The sequence below is a fragment of the Bacillus rossius genome, chromosome 1, assembly GCF_032445375.1.
Source record: "Bacillus rossius redtenbacheri isolate Brsri chromosome 1, Brsri_v3, whole genome shotgun sequence".
Lineage (NCBI taxonomy): Eukaryota > Metazoa > Arthropoda > Insecta > Phasmatodea > Bacillidae > Bacillus > Bacillus rossius.
The window spans coordinates 357,283,472-357,304,939 of record NC_086330.1 but is presented as its reverse complement, the minus strand read 5'-3'; the positions used below and the strand labels follow the sequence as shown (position 1 = coordinate 357,304,939).

Genomic DNA, 21,468 nt, shown 5'->3' with positions numbered 1-21,468 from the left:
GTAATTTTCTTGATGATATCAGAGAGGACATAATCAATCAGCTTACTGATGATGTAGCAACAAACGGACCTTTGAAATATAACTTGTGGCTGGACTGTATATATGGAAAGCCATATCCGTTCGATGACAAAGTGAAGAAGTGTGCATTTAAGACATCGGCTGCAGTAATTTAAAGTTCTAACGATGTGAAGCAACCTGTTAAAAACGGTATCCAGAAACTCTGTCAAGAAGAGGTGGACTATGTCTGTAAAGGTTCTGGCTGGACTCTGTCTAGTATAAACCGATTGGAGCTAAGAATTAGTCATTTCACACCGCTGCGGAACTAAATGATTATAAGATTGCTGGCTTTCGCAAATAATCCTGTAGTAGAATAGAAATTATGTAATAAATATTATGTTTGTAAAAGAACTTGTGGCGTTTAATTCCTCGAACCTGTTACTATTATGTTAAATTGATGTTATATTTAATTTTTTTGCATCGTCCTAGATCGTACCAAGGATCTTAGTCGATCTAATCGATCCGTACATTTATTGTCAATTTATTTAATGAATTTTGGAATTTTTCCCGAATTTCTAGCTAAATAAATATGGATTTTCAAGATGGCGGCCAAATGACAAGATGTCGGGTGTCACAGCAATAATAAATGATTACTGCACTCTAGCGGATAAGAATTAAACTAACATGACGTCAGCGCACTCTAGCCGACGATACAATGATGATGGCTTCCAGCATCGAAGACAAGATGGCGGACATGCCGTCATACTACCTGACGATATATATATGCTTTGAAAAAAAAGTGGAGGGAGTCAGTATGCCTGCAGCCACCACGAGGGAAGGATCGGTCGCCATTTTTATTTTTTTGCACTCGTCGGGTTTGAACCGAGGACTCCGAGCTCCGTGTCGTAAATGTTTGTTTTTTAAATATTTTATTAAAAATTTTATTATTTGAATTTTTTTAATAAATTTTAATTTTTTTTATTAAAATCGGATAATAAAAAAGTTAAAGATGGCGACCGTAACGAAAATTGCAACGGTGACGACATAATCCAAGATGGCGGTCATGGTATCCTTATTCCTAGAAATGGCTTAACTGAGGCTTGAGTTAAGGATGCTTAAGCCAGTTTTAGGAATTTTCAGCCGCTGGGATTTTTAAGGACTAAAAACGGGAATTTTTCCCTCGAAACGGGAAATTTTTCCCTCGAAATGAGAAATTTTTAATTTGTGGAATTTTTTGAGATTTTTTGGCGGAACTTTTTTCCACAGAAATGGTAATTTTGGCGATTTTTGAGGAATTTTGGGCAAATTTTGCCCAATTTTGGCGGATTTTGAGGATCAAATTCAAGGTCAAGGTCAAAGGTCAAGGTCACAACCATCCAAGATGGCCGCCGTGACGTCACAATCCAAGATGGCGGTCGACAATCTTCAATCCACCGCCTGAGGCCTGTTTCCGGACCGGCCAAGCTATACTACTAAAAGGGTATAGAGAGATAAGAGGTAAAGAGAAATAGATAAAGAGATATAGCTATATTTATAAGTATATAGAAGAGATATATAGATATAGATAAAAAGGGACAGAGATAAAGAGAGGTAGATATTTATAAAATTATAGATTGGGATATAGAGAAAAAGATTAATATAGATATGCATAGAAGAATAGAGAGAGATAAGTACAGAGAAAGATAGAGAGATGCTTTGCATATGTGTATCTACATCAAACAAATAACAAAAAAAAAATAAATGAATGTGGCATTGCAACGTATGCCGGGTACTAGCTAGTATTATAGATGAATAAAAAATGTTCTTAAGAGGCACCCTACACTTCTCTAATCGACTGTTGTGTCATGCGTCTGTAACAGATATAGTCTATACATGTATAGGGACTGGAAAAATTCGCGCTTTCGATGACCTCTAGGACAAACTCCACAATCCCCTACACGCTCGGGCAAATGCCACCTGCTCATTGGCTACTGACTCGTGACACCTGTCAACTGGGATGCTTGATATTCGATACTTTTTTGGTTGATGGTTTTTTATTGGCTCAATGTGCTTCAGATAAACTGTGAGGCAATCACAGAGGCAATATAAAGGTACAGTTGTTTGGATTCTAGCATATCTTGAAATGAATCCGCGAATTTTTCCGGTCTATATATATATATATATATATTCCATCCTATGCACGCGACTGTACTATGGGGTGTTGTGAATCAGTAGTTTGAAAAACATGGCGGTCAAATCTAAACTCGTGCGCACTGCCGCTGTCAGCAGTTCCGTGTCCCCAATGTTGTGACCCCGGCGAGACGGAACGTGCTCAGGCGGACGTCTGGCTGCTGACGGGCGCTGATGTTTGCCGACCCGTTTCGTCGTCGAATCGGGCGTCGCGTCGGCCGAAGTCTCCGGGTGCCTTGTCCTTTGTCCTTGTCCTGCTGTCACCGCCGCGGAGTGTGGTCGTGTTGAGTTTCTTTCTCTGGTGTCGTGTGCGCTGGACCGAACATGCGTGTTTCCTCGCCCCTTACCATTCGATGATGATCTGAACTTTTAACAAGGAATATGAGATACACTGTGAATCAATACAGTGAAAAAGATTATTTTGAACAGTAAGCCAAAAAAATAAGCATCGACAAATAGACAGTGAGTGTGTCCGGTTAATAGCGTAAACTCGAGGGCGTGTAAAAGGGCAGCTGCTGGCGGCAAAAGCCTCTTCGAAGGTGAAACGCAGAAGAAAAGGTACGTTAACCTCATTAGCCTCATTAATGAGCCTGCCCATGTGGGGGGGGGGGGGGGGGGGCCTTCGGTCTCACAAACCGAGCTGGTTGGTTCATTTTCTCGGCATTGCGATTAATTAAGAAAATGTTCCTGCAATTTTATTTATTCGTGTTATTTTTTAATTGAAAAAAATATATATATTTATACATCTACACGAAAACAACTGTATCACTACAAAATAGTGTTCGCAGTAATATTGGGTTTCGGATTCGTACCTGGGCATTTATGCTTTATGTTGTCCTAGTACCTCCAATAGTTAAAACTTATTTTTTAAACGGTTCCATTAATAGTTTTCTAATAATAAAACAAAATAAATTCAAATGATTGAATATTTGATTATCTTTTCCATGGTTAGAAAAAAATATGTTTGAATGCAACATCAATTAAACTATAAAATTATGCGCTAATTTTCGTAAGAAATACTATTATATCGAAAAACAGATTTAATATATGCAAACATAACTATAGTAATGTGTTGTACAAAGTTACAAAATCCTTTCTTGCAGTATTACCTGTTGCAAACTATTTCTTCGCAACTAGTTTCCAAATGTATCTTTTGTAATAGTACAGAAAATTGTTTTCTGTGTTTTAAATTTCCTCTTGAATTTTTTGTTTGTCAGATATTTACGAGCTGTAAAATAACCACGCAATTGATTATAATATTATAAATTTCATGACTTTTTACCTCAATTGAATAATATTTAGTAAATATTCGTTTGCAAAAATTTGAAGCAAAACACATTACACGAGAGATTTCGGGATAAATTTACAGGAAATAAAAGTATTCACAAGAAAATTAAATAACCGAACATGGCAAATGAGACCCAGCTTTAGATATATGTATTTATGACTTGCCAGAGAAGCAGAATATATGCGACGCTTGCTGTTGCTTAAGTGCGGCATCTTCTTCTAACCGAAGGACTCTTCTCGTATTGCATGGGGCAACTAAGAGCATGAAAAACTCAGGTTTATGTTGTTTTGGGAAAACCTTATTCCCAATGATTTAATGAATAATGTACTACAAATAAAGTGTTTTAAGACCAGGGCTACATACGAACAGGTTAATTAATACAAAAGTGTATGCTCCCAGTACATGCTAGGTCTGACATAAAAATTTGCTTTAAGTTCTAAAAACAATATGATAGTTACTTGTAAAGTATAAAAATTTCATAAACAACTAAATATGGTTATATTATCACTTAATCTAAAATCTCGAGCGCAAAAAACGAAATAAAATATAAATGTAATTTAGATTGTAAGTATGCGAACCCTTTCATTTTAACGATAAACGAAGTATTTAAAGTGCAACATATTTTTCGTTGGTGTCTTTATTCCTTAGAAAAGTTTGACTAAAATGAAGGCCTAGCTGTTTGATCTACTCCTTTCGTGTTGATGATTCCCGTGACTCGTCCCAATTGTGACAGTTCGTACAATTTACAATTGGCGCCCATTTACTAACTTTCACCTGCAAAGCAACACATGTTTGTTTACGAACACTGGCCACCACAATGAGTTGTTTGCGGAACAACAGTGGCATAAGGATGCAGTTCTTTTTAGACACGTTTCGTGACACAGACCACACGCTTACATGGTGAACAGCTGTATCACAGTGTCATGTTGTTTGCACATCGTTTTGCATGCGTTAACCCCGTATCACACGATGGGAGTTTGCTTGGAAGGTCTTGTCTTCCATGGAAGCTAGTCTGGATGATTCTGTCGAAGAATTAGCAGAGCGCTGGTTATTTTCTTGGATTTTTTTTTAATCGGTCGAGTTCGAATTTGAGAGGAAGGTTTCGTAGAAGGTGGAAATTTTATCCAATCAGTGTGCCCCTAGTGTTAAACAAGGTGATTTATTTATGAGAGATGGAAGTTTTCGGTATTATTGATTTGAAACGCGGTGAACATGTGGTGTGTTGAATTAGTTACAGCATTCTGCGACAATTATAAGAAAAATCCATGTTTGTACAAAACCAAAAGTTTATAAAAATTCGCACAAGCTAGGAATACACAGGTCACAATTCTACAAGTGCTAGTTCCTCGGAAAGAATCATCCATATCTGTTTCCATGGAGACTTGGCTAGCAGTTGTGTTGAAACATTATAGCGGAGCCTGCATGAAACCTTCTATCGTGTGATGCAGGCTTTAGAAATTTCTAGAAAATTAAGTGAGCACACCTGTTGAGAAAATTGCTATGACAGGTACTGACGTTACACGACGCATGCCCAGGTGCTACCCTGCGTGATTCCAACGCTCGCTATTGAGTGCCGGTAAAGGTAAGCGCCACTTACCACGTGGTTGCGCTCACACAATCAGCACGAACACATACTTGTTGTACTCGTTGATCACAGCACCTAATGTGGCGCCCTGGATTAGAAAGCAGTCTGTCTGGGGGACGCCTCGCATGCATTACCTACCGCATGGCGTAACATACTATGTCACATAAACCAATTTTTTTCACGGGAGCAGTTTGAAGAATTTCAAAAAGCACCTCACTTAATAAACTAAACTATTTTATTACAAAAAATTGGTTGTCTGTAAAGTCGGTTTACGGACGATAGTTTTACGTGAAGTCATAACTATACATTTATGAAATGATTCCATACTTTTATGAATAAAATTGAAGAATTTTTATTGAATTATCACTATTTTGTATGGATAAAAAGAAGGAGTGAAATAAAATCTACAATTTAATTGATAAATTTACTTTTATTTGCACTCATTAATTCAAATATGTTTATTACTTTAACGAACAGATTATTTTAACTATAACTTTTATACATGTTTGCTATTTAACTTCTTCCAATCTTTGTTATTCTGTGATAAATTTACTTTTATTAGCACTCATTAATTCAAATATGTTTATTACTTTAACGAAGAGATTATTTTAACTATAACTTTTATACATGTTTGCTATTTAACTGCTTCCAATCTGTGTTATTCTGTTAAGGATAGGACGATGATAGGAAAAGTAGGAAACGAATGGGAGTGTTTCAAGTTTAATGTGCCTCGAAAAAGTCAAATCCATGGTTGTTCCAATCGAGTGGAAGAGAGATAGATGCGGCGCAAGCGCACAATGAGCGTAACGGGACCCAGCGTAACGGGACAATATGCGTAACGGGACACTTTTTCTTGCGTGTAGCCGGCTTTCATCGATTTATTAGACGTTGTCACGTCAGAAGGTGAATTTTTTACATTTAGTAGATCTTAGTGTTGTATGCCACAAAAAAAAAAAAAAGCCGCAAACGGTGGTCAAGTTTATAGTTAAAAGTGAATTTTGCCCAAAAGTGGACATAGTGTCTTATGCCTCCGCGGTACTGATGGACACTGTATGATGCTGCTTTATGTCCAGCTGACTGTCCGTGCAGGGACGTAACTAGAGGGCTTGTGGCCCCACTCCCCCCCCCCCTTACACAGGATGGTGGTGCTAACATGGCAGAGTAAATTTTATTATAGTTATTAACTAGAATGTCGTAGATCAAAAAGAAAAAAAAAGAAATGTTTGCGGGCAGATGAAGAGAATTATTTATTTCGGGAGATACATACATAGGGGCAGGCATTTTTCGCGAAAAGATCTGAACGCCTATTAGACTGTAACAAGGTATATTCGCATCAGCGGTTTCTTCCTTGTAATTGGCGGCCGTCTGCGAGAGAAGTCGTTGCCTTATTTGACCGGGCCACTAAGGACGAGTTTGCTTCCACACGGAAGTACTGCGATTGGTGTTGTAACAATCGACGGGCACCTTAAAGAAACTCAACCAATAACGAAACACAAATGATAACATAGTATTTTAACTTTTAGCTATTCTCTGAATCTTTTCGCGAAAAATGCATGCCCCTATACATACATCTATATCGTCAAATATAAAAAAAATTGTTTTTATCGAGTACTATCCAACTTGGAATGTATTAAAAGTAAAATTACTGCAAATAAATCAATTTTTTTTTTACAATCTAAGTTGTATCAAAGATATTCGGAATACTGCAAATTAATGTGTGGTGGCGATGTGAAGTTCTGTCGGTTTTGGATGGTTTGAAGAAGAAAGAGACGCCAAGATGAGTTCTTGCCGCGGGTGGAACTAGTTTAGTTACCTTCCTGGGTCCGCGCCGTGTTTACGTCACATCCGTTACATTTGGCGAAACATACATACATATATATATATATCGTTTTGAAAACAGTTTTGTAGTTCTGTATGTTGGGAACCGATTTTGTTAAACGATGGGAATTCTGATTAGTACATTATAACTAGGGACCGGAAAAATTCGCGGGTTCAATGACCTGTAGGATGAACTCCATAGCTCTACGTACACTCGGTCAAATGTCACCCACTCATTGGCTGCTGTCTTGCGAGACGTCCCAACGTAGCAGCCTGTGATTCGATAAAATTTTTGGTCGGGTGTTTCTCATTGGACCAGAGTCATCCAGGTGAGTTGTGAGCCAATAGCAGAGGCAGCACTGAGGTATAACTATTTGTATTTTAGCCTATCGCGAAATGAATTCGTGAATTTTTCCGGTCTCTAATTATAACCACCATCAAGCGTTGTAAAACAAAATTTCCGCAAAGTTTTTGGATGTTGCAGTTTGGCGATGTTGAGGTAAAAAAAAAATACTCCAAAAACGTCACTGCGTCGCATTTCCTGACAATTCCTGACTCCGTGGAGTCAGTGACGCGTTTGACACATTTCGCTGCGTCGCGTTCAAAAACAAAATTATATCTGTTCATGGTACCAAACCTTCTGTCTGCTGACCACGCTAGCTATCATTATTATCGAGACCGCATAGCTTCATAGAAGCCTTACACCAACACAAATTGATCAAATTAGGTATCCCCAAAGCAAAAACAATTGTTTTTCAGCTTTTTTCGGAAAACGTAATTTTTATTCATTTAATAAATACTATGCTAAAATAAAGAGTTTTAAGAGTTAGGCTACATATGAACGGGTTAATCCAAAACTGTACATAACACGATTTCATATTTTGATAACATGCTGGGACAGACATCAAAATTTCCTTTAAGTTCATAAAAAAATTAAATAAAAACTTGTTTGTAAATTTTTTTTATAAACATTATAATATGGTAATAATTTAATTTTTAAATTTAAAACACGTGAAAAACATTAAATATATAGAAGCAAATATATTTTTTTAATATCACCCCATTAAGAAAAATCTTGAAGACCTTGAAAATAAATAATTCAAAAAGAAAAATCTCGTAAACACGTAAACATAAGGAGAAAATGAAGAAAGCTGTTTTTTATTCTCCTTGACCGGCTTGATTTCTAGGACAAAAGTGTTGCGTTGTTCTCCGGGACTGTTCAAGGAGTTTCCAGGCAGAAAATTTTCCATTCCCACGTGGTCTCTTTTTCATCCGTGGTGGGAGCACATGGTTGGTGTTGAAGGGGGGGGGGGGGACCGTGACGTCACATCGCGAGCTGTGCCCGAGCATTGGATAACGTACGGATACAACTCTCCTGACGTCACGCTCTCAGCCTCTCGTGTATTCACATCACTTAACTAACCTATCTGTGCATAACTTCCCTAAATCACTGAGCAATCTTAAAGTTAAACTGAGGGGAAATACCTAGTAGGCCTACGTAAAAAATTCTCCTTTTCGCCGAACATCCCCTCCAAAATTCTCTCTTCGCCAACCTGTTAATCATTATAAGAACAAAATATAAGTAAAATGCCCCTGCCTCAAGTAATCTAATAATCACTTTTATTTGGCTACCGTTCCAATAAAATTTTTGATTGCATTTAATAGGTTATCGTCCCCTCTTCCTCCCAAGCCCCTTACTTTAGCAGTTCGGTTCAAAGGGTGATAGGCTGTAAAGTGATGATAAAATAAACACTCGTTGTGAGGGAGAATTAGATTAAGGACTCTGATTCAGTTTTCAGAACCGCACCAAAAAAAAAAAAAACCTATTTACATCTGAAAAAAAATTGTTTAAAACTTTAAACAACAGGCGCAATACACTAAGGCTTTGCCACATCCACAGTTAGGGTTACTATATTTTTTTCTCATCGAAGATTTTTATGAAGATTTATTTCAGAAGTAAGCTCACTTGGTACAGTGGCTAGCGTGTCTGGCTGATGTGCCAAGATTATAGCATTAACGTTTTAGTGAATTTTTACAAAATGGGCAAAATTTTAATTATAAATTCTTGTCGAAAATCAGGATCAAAGCCGTAGTATTATCGGGGCTCTTTATAATAGTTAAAAATTTCCGTTTTGACGTGAAAACGTCTAATAAATCGATGAACGCTGGCTGCACGCACGAAAAAGGTTCCCGTTGCACACATTGTTTCGTTACGCTGTGTCCCGTTACGCTCATTATACGCTTGCGCCGCTTCTATCTGTCTTCCACTCGATTGGAACAACCATTGATTTGACTTTTTCGAGGCACATTAAACTTGAAACACTCCCATTCGTTTCCTACTTTTCCTATCATCGTACTATCCTTAACAGAATAACACAGATCGGAAGAAGTTAAATAGCAAACATGTATAAAAGTTATAGTTAAAATAATCTGTTCGTTAAAGTAATAAACATATTTTAATTAATGAGTGCAAATAAAAGTAAATTTATCAATTAAATTGTAGATTTCATTTCACTCATTCTTTGCATCTGTACAAAATAGTGATAATTCAATAAAAATGATTCAATTTTATTCATAAATGTATGCAATAATTTCATCAATGTTTTGTTATGACGTTGTCACGTTAAACTATCGTCCGTAAAACGACTATACAGGCAACCAATTTTTTTTTTCTTGCTGCTTATTGCTGTCTGCGTTTGATGGTGGCAATCAACTTTTACTATTCAGGCAGCGATTTACAGCGGCGGGTGCAGAAGAAAATAAGTGTGTGAATCGCATCCAGAAATTTTGGTACTGCATTCGAAAAGCTTATATTTTATTTATCAGTGTATCATTACGCTTGGCACTATCAAAAAAAAAAAGAATGTACGTTAAATGCTGTGTTGTGTGAGTTTCGTATTGTAAGTTTATTTGTAAACATGAACTACACGAGAGAACACGTGAGTTTTTTTGCTCGACACTAAGTTAGATGTTTACACATCATTGGCCAGCTGAGACCGGAAAAAAAATTTCCGCTGATTAAATTTTACGATATGCCGGAATCCAAACAACCGTACCTTTCATATTGGTTCTTGTGAATGGCTCACAGTTTATCTGTAAAGACTTTTAAGCCAATGGAAAAACCTTCAACCAAAAAAAAAATTATCGAATCGCAAGCATCCCATTTGAAATGTGTCTTCGATTCGATAGCCAATGAGCAGGTGGCATTTTCCCGAGTGTGTTGGGGGATTGTGTGGAGTTATGTCCTAGAGGTCATCGAAAGCGCGAATTTTTTTTCCCAGTCTCTACTGGCAAAGTACTGAAAGACTTGATTCCTTTTTGACGTGATAACGTCTTATAAATCCATGAAAGCAGGCTGCACGCACGAAAAAGCATGTCTCATATTGTCACGTTCCGCCTGAGCCGAGCGTTCAAGAACCAGCCAACCACCGTGCGAGAAAATCTTCTATAATATCAAACAGGTTAAGGCGGGCTTTTTAACTAATTGATCGTGATTATATTTAAATAAATTATACAAATAAAATTTGCAACAACTGTAAATAATATTTGAAAATTAAAAAGTTTGCAATATTTCATCAATGTTTTCTTATGACGTTATCACGTCAAATTATAGTCCGTAAACCGACTTTACAGACAACCCCCTTTTTTACACGTCAACTTGCTCTATTACAAGACAAGGTTCACACATCAAGAAACAAAGTGATGTCGTTTGTGATGGTGAAAAAACATTATCAACGTTAGCATAAAATGGTATGAGAGCTTATTTCAAAAACATTTGTTGTCTGTAAAGTCGGTTTACGGACGATAGTTCAACGTGACAACGTCATAACAAAACATTGATGAAATGATTGCATACTTTTATGAATAAAATTGAATCATTTTTATTTTAATAATAAAAGAATAAATACTTGAAATTATACTAGTAATCAGATTTTTAAAATACAAGAATAATTAACCTTTATTGCCGAAATTGTTGTTGCAATAAGCAATGAAAACCACATTAACTTTTCACTTCTCTTTATAAACAGTCGACGAAACAGTTCACGTGTAGATGTCTTGTAATTAATTTTAAAAAACTGGCGTTTAGCTATAAAGTTTAAATATAATTATGAACAAGTTTTCATATAAATAAACTGTAATCAAATATCTATCATCAATTATATGACTCACCATAATTTTTTAGTCAATTTATTAGCGTAATGGGACACAGTGTAACGGAAAAACAATGTGCGTAACGGGACACTTTTTCGCGCGTGCTGCCGGCGTTCATAGATTTATTAGACGTTTTAACGTCAATAAGATGTTTTTTTTTATTTTCGCGGGAATGTTGACGGCGTGGGCGCGACGCCAGTGAAAACGGCGCCGCGCGAGTGAAATGCTCGCTCGCGAAGTGGAGCGTCTGGCGGCGTAGCTAGCGAACAGCTCCGAGCTGTGGTAACTGGCTCGGAACAGGAGAAAACAACACCGTCGCACTGCTGCGCCGGCCTCCAGCGAACACTGGGAGAAGACACCAGAGCGCAGTTGCGTCCATGGGGCGTAGTCACAGAGGGGGACACAGGTTGTGGCATGATCCCCCACCCCCCTTCCTTTTCTCAACCCAGAATTTATTTTGACGTGACAACGTCTAATAAATCGATGAACGCCGGCTGCACGCACTAAAAAGTGTCCCGTTACGCACATTGTCCCGTTACGCGGTGTCCAGTTACGCTCATTGTACGCTTGCGCCGCATCTGTCTCTCTTCCACTCGATTGGAACAACCATCGATTTGACTTTTTCGAGGCACATTAAACTTGAAACTCTCCCATTCGTTTCCTAATTTTCCTATCATCGTCCTATCCTTAACAGAATAACAGATTGGAAGAAGTTTAAAAGCTAACATGTATAAAAGTTATAGTTAAAATAGTCTGTTCGTTAAAGTAATAAACATATTTGAAATAATGAGTGCAAATAAAAGTAAATTTATCAATTAAATGGTAGATTTCATTTCACTCCTTCTTTGTATCCATACAAAATAGTGAAAATTCAATAAAAATGATTCAATTTTATTCATAAAAGTATGCAATAATTTCATCAATGTTTTGTTATGACGTTGTCACGTTAAACTATCGTCCGTAAACCGACTTTACAGACAACCAATTTTTTTCATGGCGCAACTCGTCGACCGGCATGTCTATCCACGACCGCGCGCATTTCACGAAAACATTCCGAGATCAGCTGGAAGTTGAAACACTGTAGCATCATCGTCTGTATCGTCGTGATTGGGGTTGAGAGATTCTTCCAGGTACGTGTCGACTGTTAACAACACCAATCACAGAAATCCCGGGTGGCTCTGACAAATCGAGGCAACTTCTCTCGCAGACCTGCTGGTTCGGGTGTACCTAGTTCTCGGGGAAAAAGAAAAAAAAACGCCTGTCCCCTAAGTTATGTCCTAATTTTTTTTTGGTCATTGAATAGGGGTAGACATTTTTCGCGAGAAAAAAAAATCCTGAACGTCTATTAGACTGCAACAAGGTATACCCGCACCAGCGGTTCCTTCCTTGTGATTGGCGGCCGTCTGCGAGAGAAGTCGTTTCCTTATCTGACCGAGCCACTCAGGACCTGTTTGCTCCCGCAATGAATCGCTGTGTTTGGTGTTGTACCTGAAAGAAACCCAATCAAAGTAACACAGACGATGCTACAGTGTTTTAACTTACAACTGGCCTCGGAATCTTTTCGCGAAATATGCATGGCCCTACACGACTTATGCACGATGACAATAGTAGTGTCTTTAAACACGCACAAGGACATAAAATTAAAAGTATTGGTACATAATGTAAGAATCTACCTTTCATAAACGATAATTTTTGTCAAATATTTAAGGTTTTGAAAAAGCACTGAAGGGTGATCTGATAGCCTAATAGTGAGTTAAGCATCATTTGTTTACAAAAAAATATCCGTGAAAGGCATTCCATAACTCCCAGACTACCAGAAATATGTCCATATAAATATATTCTTATATAATTTTAAGACACTGGAAATTTCGTGTTTTCATTTCGCGGTAGACTGGTGATTGGGCCAAAGTTTATCTTAAGGGCCCTGAGACAATGAAAATCACTCAACAGGTGTCATTTTGCCTAGTACATAGAGGACTGAACGTAATTGAAACCGCGAATTTTTCCTGTCTCCATTTATAAATCACTTTGCTCCCCTCCCTCTTTTTTATTTTTTTTTTTTCAAAATTTTTGGCTACGCTAATGGTTGGGCCATGTTCGTAAACTACATCAGAAACGCAGAAACGCAAGATGCATAACAGCAGAAAAGGGGCAGTTAGGTACTAAATTACGCAATCTGGGTTTCAACAAAGTTTAGGCCATAACTATTTTCTATCGTTTGATTTACAAAAATTTGGCTACGGCGAAAGCATAGGATTTAATTTATTTGAATGCCTGGATTCAATTGTGACTGGCTGCTGCAAATGTGAAGTCATTCGCGTTAAGTATTGTATTCATTTTTAGTATTGACTACAGTCGTATTAATACTGCCAATAAACACTTTGTTACGGATTTTGAACATCTCTTAATGTGAGATATTATCTGCCTCAAAAATGTCAACTTTGTAAAATCGGTTAGAATGAAAACTATTCAAACCACTATTGAGTCTTTTGGTTCCTACCTCCTCCCCTCTCCCTTAAAAAACGGCATTTTCAAAAATACCAGTTTATAAATAACGTCTTGGCGTAAAATGGCGACGCAAGCATCGGCCAACTTTCAACTTCTTGCGTTTCGGCTTTTATCGTTCCCGCCCTTTATATCTGAAATGAAGGGTTTTGAAAATTTAAAAAAAAAATGTAGACTTTAAAGTGAATAAAAGGTTACGATTTTCTTTTTTATCTCACGCATCACGCTTTTATACATTAAAATATGACACAGTTAAGAAATGTCTCTTTAAAACCAAACTGCTCAGAATTTCACACGTTTTCATGAAGAAAAAAAAACATTATGAATTTACTAGCTATATACCCGATGGGATATATTACTAAATATTAAAAACTCTGATACAACTGAATTATATTTATAAACAGAAGCCTAAACATCAATATCCATACTTCTAACTTCAAAAATGACAAAATTCCATACAAACGATCTCCTCCTTAGAGGAAGAATTTTCAAAAATCCTTTCGTAGTTCTCACCTACGTGATATTATGAACCCCTATGCAAAATTTCATGTTTATAGGCCCACCGGTTTAAGGTGTGCGTTGTCAGTGAAGTGTCCAAGAGTTTTATTAAGTAGATAAAATGAAGCCAGATAGAGATTTTTTTAATGCAGTTTTGCTGTTTCAAGTTGAAGGGTGTACGTAACTTTACGTCTAGCGACTTGAAAGTTTTTATACCACCTTAGTTTTCTTGCGTTTATTCCGAAGTTAATAAACCCACCTTTAAATTGGGTGCATATTTGAAAAAAAAAGGAGGGAAATGAATATATTTTATTTATGTTACGTACGCATGGCGCAACAACCAATGAGAGAGTAGAGTAGGAAGCCATTTTTGCCAGACTAGAGAACTGTTTGTATTTAACAATCATATTGTGGTAAGAAATTGCCAAAATGTTACAATGCTCAGGCGTAATTCCTGCTTTAAAAAATTAATGAATGATATTACTTGTAAGTCACTAGCAAAAATTGTACAAATATGTCGTTGTTATAATGGTTGACTAAATAACTTATAATACCCTTATTTATTTATATGACGAAAAACTGTGCTCACAAATTGTTGGTCAGATGACACGGGATAATCATTTGGTAGTTAATACAGTTACTTACTAACACTGCCAAAAGATGTCAGATAATTTGCGAAATTTCATTGGCTGAAACTATCAGTAAGATTTCCAATTGTGAACCGACTTCGCTACAGGTCGTGTGCACAGTCGTGGCTCATGGCCTGCTGTGCACTCGCTTGTGTTTTTGACGTGACAACGTCTAATAAATCGATGAACGCCGGCTGCACGCACGAAAAAGTGTCCAGTAACGCACATTGTCCCATTACGCTGTGTCCCGTTACACTCATTGTACGCTTGCGCCGCATCTATCTCTCTTCCACTCGATTGGAACAACCATCGATTTGACTTTTTCGAGGCACATTAAACTTGAAACACTCACATTAGTTTCCTACTTTTCCTATCATCGTCCTATCCTTATAAGAATAACGCAGATTGGAAGAAGTTAAATAGCAAACATGTATAAAAGTTATAGTTAAAACAATCTCTTCGTTAAAGTAATAAACTTATTTGAATTAATGAGTGCAATTAAAAGTAAATGTATCAATTAAATTGTAGATTTCATTTCACTCCTTCTTTGTATGCATACAAAATAGTGACAATTCAATAAAAATGAATCAATTTTATGCATTAAAGAATGCAATCATTTCATCAATGTCTTGTTATGACGTTGTCAAGTTAAACTATAGTCCGTAAACCGAATTTACAGACAACCAATTTTTTGTTTGTTTTTTTAAGTGGTAACCCAGCCTTTCTCCTACAAGAAGCTGTCGTATCATCTAAATGATTTAGAGACAAACGTTCGAAAAATGAACACAACGCGGGGATGTTTGGGGCACGGAGTTGCGAACTGTCCGGAGACGTCATGCTGCGACGTACTTGAGTCACTTTCTACCCCCCACTATCGCTTTGTTGCGACACCTCGACCGGGCAACCGGGCAACCGGGCAAACGGGCAACCTCCCAGGGTCTCGCGACAGGTAGACCCCACGCCAGCCCTTATGTTACCAACGCACTAGTAACACAAAATATCTTTCCTCAAAACTGTATATACCATTCGCTATACAACGTAAACTTAATAATGTTGTAACGCCAAACTGACTTTTTTTTTTTTTAATGTACTAAACACCTTAGCTCTCGGTGTACTGAATTTGGTGGGAGGTTTTTTTTTTTTTTCGAGAAAACAGAACGGTGGTCGATGAACGGAAACACGACACAGAGATGGCGGACCCACGTTTAGCAACATTAACCGGTACATAGTCACTTCCGTGAACATTAGAGTTCACACCAAACTTATTGGTGTACCCATTAAAACTTTGTGGTATTGAAACTACCCTGGAATATACGCAGTGGTTGAACGCGTGGTTCATAAGCTCAAAGGATAATTTTTGATGTGTTTGAAACCTGGCCAGAGGAAAAAAAATGTTTTTAAAACTTACAAATCATTTAGCAAAAACCATCATTGAAATTCGAGGTCCTGGTTGACTTAAAAACGTTACTAAAATGAGTTTATTTTCAATATTTTTCCGTCTTTTCTCTGGTGATGAGGGGGGGGGGGGGGGTAGTTAGGGCATCTCTTTCTCCAAAATATCAGATAGATCCCCACAAACTTAAATGGTCCAGGGCCCCAAAAATTCTGGGGCCATCACTTCACCTTGAAACGAAACAGGGATGGTTCTTGACCACGTCTTGACGGTAACTAGGTATGGATTAGAGTTCCCGACGTTGAAAACAGTCACTTCCATAAAAAAAAACACGATTGTTTCAAACTGTTTCCACGATGCGAACGCCGCACTTCACCCCAATGTATTGTGTGTGTCCCTCGACCGTGGCGCAAGACAATTACGGCCCGTCCACAACAGTCAATATTTGTGGGCGGTCCGTGTCCTTATCCTAATCTGAAGGACGTCACATTGTCGCACGGGAAACTGCCCAGTCTACAATTGTGATGTCCGATGTCCAAATGTCCTGAATTCTAAAGTAGTCACTAGAGCGCAGTAAACGTGTTTTTCGATTGTTTGAATGCATGTTTTTCAAACGCGAACCGGAAACACAAATAACGTGCGAGAGTTCTGTTGTTGTTCTAAGCTACCAAAGGACACATCTTGGGACAAAAAGGTTCATGTTGACCAATGTATTCGGACCATTGGCCCACACCACGCATGACGTCAGAGAGTCACATGGACCAATCGGCGATCAGTATCCATCGGACACAGTTTAGGACATTGTAATTGTAGACGGGCCTTCAGCTGGAAAAAAAATAGCAGCGCAGTTTCCATGTAGAAATGCATGCATGGCGGGAATAAACAGGAATTGGGCCGGCTAAAATTGGGTGTTTGAAATCCGTCCCTCGAGTGAAGGCCAGTCCAGAATTATTTTTTTTACAACTATACGGCAATTATAAACTGAGATAATTAATTGAACCGAATTCATTTTCTCTGTTGTGGCAACAGAGAAAATCCACTTCAATTCATTGTCCATAACTTACACCTGAAATAGCACAAATACCTAGCGTAGAATGCAACACATAATTCGTAAAACAAAATTAAAACAAAATGGATAGTGAAAAAAGCTGCAGCAAAATTGATGACATAATATATGCAATATCCGAACATTACGAGTAGGATTACATTCTGTCCCTGATTGAATAGAACTAAGAGAGAAATTTCATAGCATATGGCTATGGCTCAGAGACCCGTAAATTTCGCTTATTCGTCTAGCATCAGGGTAGAATTCAAAGGCATAGGTGTGCTGAACCCATGTTTGCTTTCCCATTGGTTGATTTCTTAGCGAGAACATTTTTATCCTTGTTAATCGCCACTTTATTTATTTCTCTTAATTCTCTCCTACCTGAGCATCGTTGGCTCACGGTCGTAGAGGGGCGTGTCCAAATAACTGCGGTCCAATCACGAACACAGTGTGAGTATGTGAAGGTTTGCATTCTATCTTGCGACTTGATGAATGCGCGACATTTCCGTATCTCCGACTACAGCAGACAAACCAAACTGACAAAGCTATAATGTAAATGAGTGATGAACGACGGGTGGAATAATGAGATGGATCAGTGACGTAATGCGTTTGGCGAGAGGAAACGGAAGCATCCGGAGTACACCTGTCTACTCGTGCAACTTCCTCCACGTTTACCACTTCCAAAAAAAAATAGTAATCGGGTCCAACACGGCACGCCAGGTACGTAATTAACCACTCGACCATTAAGGCCCAATAATAAAACACAGATGATCATGCTTCATTATCCAACGGAAGTACGCAGTACTTTTTCAGCAGTCGTTATTTCCCGTCTCAAAGAGAAAAGTGTCGAAATTACCACAGTACTAATATTTATGTTACCAACCATTCTGCAGATCAGCTTGACTGTCGGCTAGTCGTGGTGATGCAATCCAAGCCCTTAAAAATGCAATTTTTACATGTGATTGGAATTTTAACAACCAGCATAAATGAGGAAAAAAATCGTGGTTATCAAAAGAAAAAAATCTAAATGGTTTGTATCTGTTAAGTGTTGTGAAAAGAGGAGTTTAGACATGTTCCAGTTAGAACATTACTAATTTCCCGGTTTATGAATTAAATTTTGAATACAGCATTGAGGTGATTCCTTTTGATCAAGTAATGCAAGTCAAGAGTTCTGACGAACGCAATGGCCCATTAACAACTTTACTTAATGTATGCCCACCGTAAATTAAAACTATTTCTGTAACGAACAAGAAAATAACTTAACGAAATATTAAATTGATTTTCACAAAGCAGAAAATTTTTACATGTATTTTTAATTCGCTGTTGAGATACTGTATTTTTTCTTACGAAAGTAACGCAACCGTACCTTTACGTAGGCAGGAAGTCAAGCTGAAATAAATGAATAAATCATCAGGAGATGGTCGTGTGTACACAATTAGAAACAATATTTTAGTACATTTGCTAAATACTTCGTGGTTTTCAAACTTTGTTGGGTTAAGACAATAAACCAATAAAATGTAGCACGTGAATTCTTTTTGTAGGTATTAGGTGGTTGACAGGTTGCTCACCATGACAATTCAACTTGTTAGTAGAGCTCTTTGACATTTCTGTTAGTATTTAAAATTATGAAGTGGGAAAAAAAAAGTTCCACTGAAGTACAGTGTATAAAGACCAAATTGTAATTACTGCACATCCAGGTTCACTTGAGGTTAAGAACCGACTAGGTCGCCACGATCGTGAACTCTAGTATTTCGAGGACCCGCCCAGATCTCGGCGGGTTTCAGACCTGCTCCGAGCATGCACGACCATGTGACCTTTCTCACTGGCCGGAGTGCGTTGAACTCACCTGTCGGGAACGACGCGCCGAAGACGGGCGGAGGAAGATTCCCTCGGAGGCGGGCTCCTCTCGACGGCGAAGACAGAGAAGGCAGAGGTCAAAGAGGTGTTCGCGACGCCAGGGAAGGTCACCTCATGCCCGGGAAGGGGGGAGGTAAGGTCTGGAGCGCAGCGGAGAACCTAACCACCGACCACGGCGGCAGAACACCACGGCTGGGCAAGTCTCTTCGGCCGTCGGACCAGGCGTTGAAGAGCTCGGCCACACCAACCGCGCACGCTCGCTCGCGTGTGTTTGACGGGGAGTTTCTCCCGTCCGGCGCCGCCAGGTCCTCGCTCCCCACCACCGCTCCTCGGGGGCAACCTTCCCTGCCGCCGCCCCTCCAGACCGCCTGTTCGTCTCGGCCGCGCGCTTCCCGGGACACCTCGCGGGTCGCGGGACCACGTCTCGGTTCCCGCAACTACGTAGGCTTCCGCGAATCCTCCCCCCCCCCCCTTTTTTTTTTTAAATTCGTATCGGATATCAAATCATTCGTGACAATCGAACGATTTTGTGAATCGAAAATCAATTCATTCGTGAAAATCGAATATTTTTTTCGAATCGAACATCAAATAATTCGTGATAATCGAATGATTTTGTGAATCGAAAATCAATTCGTTAGTGAAAATCGAATATTTTTCGAATCGAACATCAGATCATTCGCGATAATCGAATAATTTTCGAATCGAATTTAAACATACTTGGGAAACATTTTCCCACGCCTCAAGAAGTCCAAGAAAAATTGATTCCATAAAAAATTGAAGGAAAAAAGAGTGAAATATAAACTGAACCATGGTAGAGTGACATTAAAAAACCTGGCAATGTATCTTCTCAAAACCAGGAAAAAATTTCAGTTTTAAAATGGTTGTGTCAAAATAATTATATACACAAAAATGGAATATATTTAATATTTTTTTAATAATAATCATTTATTGCTATGTGTTGTAGAAAACAAATTAAAATTCCTCACTCAAACCTCTTAGTTTTATACATGTTCCACTTTTTTTTGTGTTTGTAAGTCCCATTGGATGTAGCTATACATTTAATGTAAATACTAAAAAGGCACCCGACCTTCGACACAATAACTCTTCTGATAAATAAAGTAGAACTGACAACGAGCCCAACTCGTTGCCCTCGATGTTGGCACCCGACTGTCCATTACACTCGCTCTCCAGGTCGCCTGCATCTCACTGATGGCGGGATCTTGCAAGTTTCTGAAAAAGTCGTAGTCGGTTTCCCGACTGCAAGGGCCTCTGGTATAACTGCTCGATGTAACCGACCACTTCAGCTCCGGGACAACTTGTAACGGATAGTAAACGAAGGACCTTCGCTAACATGTGATATCCGATGATAATGTAAAAAGTCTCGGATTCAAAAGGAGTGTTGGAGCGACAAGCAGAAGACATTGTTCAATATGACTCGTATCCACGCCAATTTGTACTAAGTCCTTTAACGTAAACTTCACCTAAAAGTCCTCAAAATTTCAGAATGTTATTCCTCTGACCTTTAGGAACTCAAAGAAGCATAGTAGCTTTCCTTACGTAACCATAAGTAACACTCCTACGTCTCTTACATATCCTCGCTAAATACAATACACACAAAAACCAAACCAAGGCAGTACCAGACTCTAGTAACAGATATCAAGCACTCTCCAGGTTATGCTCAACATATACTCGTCACCGACCCTGCTGCTTGGGTATGCTCATGTGTCACACACGTCGGAGATCTCTTTAAGAAACACAGTCCAACATCAAACACGACTTGATGCAAGCTTTTGGACACACGCCATTGCTAAGTAGCAATGCAACTTAGCAATGGCGTATGTCCAAAAGCTTACATCAATTCATGCACTCCCATTGCACAAATATTTCAAAGAAAATAACATCAAAGGCACTTTGTAAACATGTTTCTATCACCCAGCGTCCGAAAAAATATTCCTGGGTTTCACGAAATTAAATCCATCTCCGAACTATTAGTTAGTGACGATGACATGCCACGTCCAATCTTCGTTAAGTGGCGTCCCGGGCAGAGTAACGACGTGGGGCACGCAACGAAGTAGTGCTTCTTGGAGGCAGTGAGTAGTCTTTGGTCTCTTCCACGCGGAGAGCCGCAAGGTTCGTCTCCGCGAGAGGGAGGAAGGTGTGGCAGACTAATGCAAAGAGTACAATGGAGCTCCCACACGGGGAGCACGGGTCTAGGGCGTGCGAGTGAAGACCGGTGTGGCTCGTAGTCGGAAGGGAGTCACGTCTCTTCCTTGAAATGCAAAGGGAGGCATTCGCACGAGAAGGGAGACAATAGCTCTCCTCCCTAGGGACGGGGGAAAAAGTTCCATACTGGAAAACTACCATAATGACAGAATTCTCCTAATTCACCTGACCTACCCGAGACAGAGGGAAAATTACCATACTGGAAACCTACCATATGTTAAAAGGACGATGGTGAAGTTTACCCAAGTTTTTGTTTTTTTACATATCTTGGTTATAAGAACACAGTGCTGCTCCCTTAAAATTTTTTTT

General features: G+C 38.7%; 2 protein-coding genes across 3 annotated transcripts in view; one reads left to right on the top strand and one right to left on the bottom strand.

Annotated features, from left to right (window-relative positions):
- LOC134528281 (nucleolar protein dao-5) overlaps positions 1–19,194 on the bottom strand; it is a 164,650-nt gene extending 145,456 nt beyond the window's left edge. For both annotated transcript variants that reach the window (XM_063361771.1, XM_063361772.1), the window contains exon 1: positions 18,926–19,194. The gene's annotated coding sequence lies outside the window, so the exon portion shown is untranslated. The remainder of the gene's footprint in view (positions 1–18,925) is intronic.
- The window catches only part of LOC134528283 (uncharacterized), a 316,931-nt gene continuing 297,886 nt past the window's right edge, over positions 2,424–21,468 (top strand). Inside the window, exon 1 of the mRNA XM_063361777.1 lies at positions 2,424–2,724. The gene's annotated coding sequence lies outside the window, so the exon portion shown is untranslated. The remainder of the gene's footprint in view (positions 2,725–21,468) is intronic.